The following is an 8,317-nucleotide window of genomic DNA, read 5'->3' on the forward strand; positions in this document are numbered from 1 at the left end:
TAGGCGTACGAGGCGGGGGGGGGGGGGGGGGGGGGGGCGGCAGAGATGGGCAACTCCCCCCCCCCCCCCCCCCGTCCTGGAGCAAAACCTTAAATTCGGGCAAATATGATAGAGATATTGTGGTAAAATGTGCTAATCCGAGACCTTTTTATCGTGTATTTCTATCATTTTACCCTCAAATTAGTAATCCATGTCAAAATGCGTAGTGATTCGTTTGCAACCTTATATAGCCTAGCTGTTTCGTAGTAATGCTAATATGATTAAATTTACTAATATACCATCATGATCACAGTGAGACTCAAATTATTTACCATGCATGTCACTGACTATTATACCATCATAACCGTGTTACTCAAACTATTTACCATGCATGTCACCGACTACTATAGCATCATAACCGTGATACTCAAACTATTTACAATGCATGTCACTGACTACTACACCTCCATGATAACCATGTTACTCAAACTATTTACAATGCATGTCACTGACTACTATACCATCATGATAACCGTGAGACTCGAACTATTTACCATGCATGTCACCGACTACTATACCATCATGATCACAGTGAGACTCAAACTATTCACCATGCATGTCACCGACTACTATACCATCATGATCACTGTGATACTCAAACTATTTACCATGCATGTCACTGACTACTATACCATCATGATAAACGTGAGACTCGAACTATTTACCATGCATGTCACCGACTACTATACCACCATGATAACCGTGAGACTCGAACTATTTACCATGCATGTCACAGACTACTATACCATCATGATCACAGTGAGACTCACACTATTCACCATGCATGTCACTGACTACTATACCATCATGATAAACGTGAGACTCGAACTATTTACCATGCATGTCACCGACTACTATACCACCATGATAAACGTGAGACTCGAACTATTTACCATGCATGTCACCGACTACTATACCATCATGATCACAGTGAGACTCAAACTATTCACCATGCATGTCACTGACTACTATACCATCATGATCACTGTGATACTCAAACTATTTACCATGCATGTCACTGACTACTATACCATCATGATAAACGTGAGACTCGAACTATTTACCATGCATGTCACCGACTACTATACCACCATGATAACCGTGAGACTCGAATTATTTACCATGCATGTCACCGACTACTATACCACCATGATAACCGTGAGACTCGAACTATTTACCATGCATGTCACCGACTACTATACCACCATGATAAACGTGAGACTCGAACTGTTTACCATGCATGTCACCGACTACTATACCACCATGATAACCGTGAGACTCGAACTATTTACCATGCATGTCACCGACTACTATACCACCATGATAAACGTGAGACTCGAACTGTTTACCATGCATGTCACCGACTACTATACCATCATGATCACTGTGATACTCAAACTATTTACCATGCATGTCACCGACTACTATACCATCATGATAACCGTGAGACTCAAACTATTTACCATGCATGTCACTGACTAAATTAAGGTCTGATGCAATACCATATTTTGACCTTTCATCTTTTTTGTGAAAATCCTATACCTTTCAACTATGGACTTAACGGCTGTAGGCTGTGCTCAGGACGGGTGTCACCGATGGGGAAGGAGATGTCACCGTTTCGCGAACACCTGGTGTTATTAGCGAGTGCATGCCATCATAGCTGTATATACTATTATTCCATTGAGGTCTAGCCTGTGTTGGTTCGGCTGTTCTAAGATAGTCTTTTCAGTGACAGTCCTCCTATGGGCGGTTCAAGTGGGATGAAACATTATCTATTTCAAGGTCAGCCAAACGAAAACATAATTATAATGACGATCACTTCGACATGTCTTTAATATCTCCTATTTACACTATAGCCCGAAGAGTACCCGCATTCACCCGTCAAAGTTTACTCAAACACGGGTACATACGTCGACGGGTAGTTTTAACACAAAGCAGTTTAAATCAAGAACCTCGCTCGCTGTTTACTTTCTGACGCTAACTCCACATTCCTCGCAATTCTCGTACATTAAACCGAAAAAAAGGCCGAATATTATCTCTTTTCAATTGATGACCATTAAGGCTTCACCCAAACCACGTCCAGTGTCGCTTCACGTGAAACTACTAAACTCAATATTGACAGGACGGTGTTGACTTACTCACCACACGAACGGACCATCTCGGCCACACCGTGACGATATAATCACTCCCAAGGGTTAGACACGTTTTCACTGCCGGGTCTACTTCACTCACAGGTTGGTGTTTTTCTCTTTTCTCCCCTCGTGTAAAATGAGCTGTATATAGCCAGAAGCGTGAAAAATGACAGGATTATAAGTTGCATTATTAACTCCGAGAGGACGCATGAATAGCCAGAAGCGATGCAAATTAAATGTGTTGGGTGGCGCACCTGACAGATATTTACATTCCACTGCATGGGAAGGAAACACTTTTCTCTTCTTTGTTTTAATAAATAAATAAATACTCACCATTAAATTGTCAGTAAAGGATATTACTTTACAGAAATACCTTATGAACTCTATTCCAGATTTGTATAAAAGGTGCATCACAAGAATTCGATTGTCCTCACATAGCTTAGCTATTGAACTTGGTCGTTATAGTATACTCAGTAAAACATTAAGCGCCACCCAATGTTTGCAACGTTATTCAAATTTGGACAGACATATTAGTAAAACGATGAAAGCTTTATACAAAACAACAGAAGTGAATAAAGATATTTATTAGGATTCAACAATAGAAAACAAGTCGTTGATTACATCACAAATGCGGTTCATATCACGTGGGTATTCGAAAACTATGTATGTGTGCAAAGAAAAGAAGGCTGAAAAACTTTGACCGTCAGCGCAAAACAAGGTGAAATTTAAAACAACCAGTGTTCCAGAAAGGTACCTAGCACTATGAAGATGTCCTAGAAGCACCAATCACTCAATAACGTGTGTAGGATCCGTGTGCATTGATCACCAGTTGTACCCTACGCCCCATGCTATGAATTAACCTCTGAATTGTTTGTTGTGGGACCAACGCCCATTCCTGATGTAAAGCAGCTTCAAGTTCTGCTACAGTGTGAATTGTGTGGATTCGTTTTACGAATGTTACGTCCAAGAATGTCCCACAAGTGTTCAATGGGGTTGAGATCCGGACTGGTAGAGTCTCTATGGCCTCCTGTTGACGAAACTCCACTACAGCCCTTGCTCTGTGAGGTCGAACGTTGTCATCCATGTACACAGGTCAACTTCTTAGGAGATGGTTGTCGAAATGCGGCACTACGATGGGATGAAGGATGTCAGTGCGATATTTTCCCCCGTTTAGCGTTCCTTGCACGGTCACCAGATGCAGTTTGCATCCATATGAAACACATCCCCATATCATTACTGATCCCCCACCATCTTGAAGGGTAGCTTGGACGTGTTTAGGAGCACATCTACTCTTATCCCGTCTCCAAACACAAACTCTGCCGTCAGTAACCCGCAATAGCATCCTACACTCATCGGACCAATGGATCCTTCTCCAAGAAGCCAAGTTCCAGCCTACTCAATTCCTGCACCACATCAAACGTTCACGGATATGTCTAGCAGTCAAATGAGGACGTGTAAGAGGTCTACGAGCACGATGTTTCGCAGCCTTGAGACGATTTCTAACCGTCTGGACGAAGAGTCGTCTGTTGGAATTCCATCGGTTCCTAAGTTCAGGTGCACGTCTTAGTCTTAACAAATTTCTATCTTCACGGACAGATGTTGTTTAGGGACTTCCGGACTTTGGACGGTCCTTGACGGCATTAGTTTGAGCTTCTTTTTGTACCAGTCTAGTGATAACGCTATGGTGATACCCTAACTGTCTTGCAATAGCCCTGCATTACATCCCGCCATTTTTCATTCCAATTATTCTCCATCTCTCATCAGTAGACAGTGTAAGCCTTGCCATTTCACAATTTCAATTCAAAATGTTTGGGTTGGGTTTTTTTTTACAATTATAGACAGTGCATTATAGATAAAAATGTACACGAATGTATCATTGCTTGTAACACAAGTTAAATTTATTTTGTAATTTTCCCTTCAAGCCAAAAGATTATTCACATATGATTTAGGTGGCGCTCAACTTTTTGTACTAAGTATATTGATAGACGTAATAGAGTTTACGTATTTTGTCAACCCGAAGAGAGTGAAGATGAGCTCCAATGTGAATTATGTGGTCCAGATTTGTTTTATGATTCAAGAGTTTAATACATTAAGAAATATTATACGGTGCACCCATCTATGTTCAAATTAATAGTTGCCAAGTACAAATACTATTTAAGAATTGTGTATTTAGGTAAATATCTATTAAAAGTATTAAAAAAGACATGCTATATCTATGATTGTTTCTCAGAGACAAGTCGAGTTGTACATGTTCTCTTATATTCTCCTCCGATTGTACTACTGCCATTCTTCTGCTATTCATCTTGGAACACTGGTAGGGTCAACGATAACGTCATGCCAAGTCGGTCAGATACGCAGTCACATTTCACGGCTGATTTTTGCATAATTAACTTATTTAACTAGTGACAAGACTAAAAGTTTAACGACACCACTAGAGCACAGTGATTTATTAATCATCGGCTACTGGATGTCAAACATTTGGTCATTTTGACGTCTTGTCTTAGAGAGAAAACCTGCTACATTGTTTCTTTAGTAACAAGGAGTATTTTATATGCACCATCCCATAGGCAAGATAGCACATAACATAACATGGCTTTTGATATATCAGTAGTGGTGTACTGACTGGAACGAGAAATAGACCAATGGGCCCACCGACGGGGATCGATCGTAGACCGACTACGTATAAAGCATAAAGCCCCCGTGACAAGATTACGTCTTCGTGAGAAGACAATTTAAATAGTGTTCAGTTGAAATGTATTATTCTGTTTAGAAAAAAAAAAAAAGTTTTATTTAACGACGCACTCAACACATTTGTATTTACGGTTATATGGCGTCAGACATATGGTTAAGGACCACACAGATTTTGAGAGGAAACCTGCTGCCGCCACTACATGGGCTACTCTTTCCGATTAGCAGCAAGGGATCTTTTATTTGCGCTTCCCACAGACAGGATAGCACAAACCATGGCCTTTGTTGAACCAGTTATGGATCACTGGTCGGTGCAAGTGGTTTACACCTACCCATTGAGCCTTGTGGAACACTCACTCAGGGTTTGGAGTCGGTATCTGGATTAAAAATCCCATGCCTCGACTGGTATCCGAACCCAGTACCTACCAGCCTGTAGACCGATGGCCTACCACCGACGCCGGTCAGATATTCTGTTTAGTGTCAAAGGTTATAATTTGTATGGTTACATAATGCTAATGACAATCTTGTAAGATATATACAAAAACTGTTTCGCTTCATTATTCTAATGGTCAGTTTTAAGTGGTCAAAAACATAAAACTGTTATACATACTTTTTTATCATCATGACCCACCTCCCTCCCCAATCGTTTCATTGTGTATTTTTATCTTTTGTTGGCAGAGTAAACAAAAAACAACACCAAAAACAAATAAAAAAACAAAGTAAAAAATTTATATTTTATTTTCATCTCCATGACAAAATAAAAGAAAGGAAGAGAACCAAGACAAACAGTGAAACGAGCGGGTGTATTTGTTTTACTGTTAACGTCCTGGCACCAAATTATTTTAACCCAGACCAATAATATGCATAAGAAAAGACTGACATGTTCATTCTTGTTAAAAAGTCTTCAAACACAGCAGTCAATTTGGTTTGTTTGTTTTGTTTAATGACACCACTGGAACACATTAATTAATTAATCATCGGCTATTAGATGTCAAACATTTCGTAATTTTGACTCAGTCATCAGAGGAAACTCACTACATTTTTATACGTACCTTCCCACAGACAGGAAAGCACATACCACGGCCTTTGTCCAGTTGTGGTGCAATGGTTGGAATGAGAAAAAAACCCAATAAGCACAAGTCAACATTCAAACTCTCTGTTCTGTAGTCCAGGGCCCTGTACCACAAAGTCACAGTTATAAGGTAGATAAGCACTAACGGTGATCTTAGGGCTATATTCCACAAAGTCACAGTTATAAGGTAGCTAAGCACTTACGGTGATCTTAGGGCTATATTCCACAAAGTCTCAGTTATAAGGTAGCTAAGCACTAACGGTGATCTTAGGGCTATATTCCACAAAGTCATAGTTATAAGGTAGCTAATCACTTAAGGTGATCTTAGGGCTATATTCCACAAAGTCATAGTTATAAGGTAGCTAAGCACTTACGGTGATCTTAGGGCTATATTCCACAAAGTCAGAGTTATAGGGTAGCTAATCACTTAAGGTGATCTTAAGGCTATATTCCACAAAGTCATAGTTATAAGGTAGCTAATCACTTAAGGTGATCTTAGGGCTATATTCCACAAAGTCATAGTTATAAGGTAGCTAATCACTTACGGTGATCTTAGGGCTATATTCCACAAAGTCATAGTTATAAGGTAGCTAATCACTTAAGGTGATCTTAGGGCTATATTCCACAAAGTCATAGTTATAAGGTAGCTAAGCACTAACGGTGATCTTAGGGCTATATTCCACAAAGTCACAGTTATAAGGTAGCTAAGCACTTATGGTGATCTTAGGGCTATATTCCACAAAGTCACAGTTATAGGGTAGCTAAACATTTAAGGTGATCTTAGGGCTATATTCCACAAAGTCACAGTTATAAGGTAGCTAAACACTTAAGGTGATCTTAGGGCTATATTCCACAAAGTCACAGTTATAAGGTAGCTAAGCACTTATGGTGATCTTAGGGCTATATTCCACAAAGTCAGAGTTATAAGCTAGCTAAGCACTTACGGTGATCTTAGGGCTATATTCCACGAAGTCACAGTTATATGGTAGCTAATCACTTAAGGTGATCTTAGGGCTATATTCCACAAAGTCACAGTTATAAGGTAGCTAATCGTCTTAGGGCTATATTCCACAAAGTCAGTTATAAGGTAGCTAAGCACTTAAGGTGATCTTAGGGCTATATTCCACCAAGTCACAGTTATAAGGTAGCTAAGCACTTATGGTGATCTTAGGGCTATATTCCACCAAGTCACAGTTATAAGGTAGCTAAGCACTTATGGTGATCTTAGGGCTATATTCCACAAAGTCACAGTTATAGGGTAGCTAAGCACTTATGGTGATCTTAGGGATATATTCCACAAAGTCACAGTTATAAGGTAGCTAATCACTTACGGTGATCTTAGGGCTATATTCCAAAAAGTCAGAGTTATAGGGTAGCTAAGCACTTAAGGTGATCTTAGGGCTATATTCCACGAAGTCACAGTTATAAGGTAGCTAAGCACTTACGGTGATCTTAGGGCTATATTCCACAAAGTCACAGTTATAAGGTAGCTAAGCACTTACGGTGATCTTAGGGCTATATTCCAAAAAGTCATAGTTATATGGTAGCTAATCACTTAAGGTGATCTTAGGGCTATATTCCACAAAGTCATAGTTATATGGTAGCTAATCACTTAAGGTGATCTTAGGGCTATATTCCACAAAGTCACAGTTATAAGGTAGCTAATCGTCTTAGGGCTATATTCCACAAAGTCAGTTATAAGGTAGCTAAGCACTTAAGGTGATCTTAGGGCTATATTCCACAAAGTCACAGTTATAAGGTAGCTAATCACTTAAGGTGATCTTAGGGCTATATTCCACAAAGTCAGAGTTATAGGGTAGCTAAGCACTTAAGGTGATCTTAGGGCTATATTCCACAAAGTCACAGTTATAAGGTAGCTAATCGTCTTAGGGCTATATTCCACAAAGTCACAGTTATAAGGTAGCTAAGCACTAACGGTGATCTTAGGGCTATATTCCACAAAGTCACAGTTATATGGTAGCTAATCACTTATGGTGATCTTAGGGCTATATTCCAAAAAGTCAGAGTTATAGGGTAGCTAATCACTTAAGGTGATCTTAGGGCTATATTCCACAAAGTCATAGTTATATGGTAGCTAATCACTTATGGTGATCTTAGGGCTATATTCCACAAAGTCACAGTTATAGGGTAGCTAAACACTTAAGGTGATCTTAGGGCTATATTCCACAAAGTCACAGTTATAAGGTAGCTAAACACTTAAGGTGATCTTAGGGCTATATTCCACAAAGTCACAGTTATAAGGTAGCTAAGCACTTATGGTGATCTTAGGGCTATATTCCACCAAGTCACAGTTATAAGGTAGCTAAGCACTAACGGTGATCTTAGGGCTATATTCCACGAAGTCATAGTTATAAGGTAGCTAATC

General features: G+C 39.7%; 1 long non-coding RNA gene across 1 annotated transcript; it reads left to right on the top strand.

Annotated features, from left to right (window-relative positions):
• Positions 1-7,370: 7,370 nt before the first annotated feature.
• LOC121367378 lies at positions 7,371-8,290 on the top strand. The gene is made up of 3 exons (XR_005957371.1): positions 7,371-7,588; positions 7,634-7,804; positions 8,137-8,290. It is a non-coding gene; the product is annotated as an uncharacterized LOC121367378 (long non-coding RNA).
• Positions 8,291-8,317: the final 27 nt, after the last annotated feature.

The sequence above is a fragment of the Gigantopelta aegis genome, chromosome 3, assembly GCF_016097555.1.
Source record: "Gigantopelta aegis isolate Gae_Host chromosome 3, Gae_host_genome, whole genome shotgun sequence".
NCBI lineage: Eukaryota > Metazoa > Mollusca > Gastropoda > Neomphalida > Peltospiridae > Gigantopelta > Gigantopelta aegis.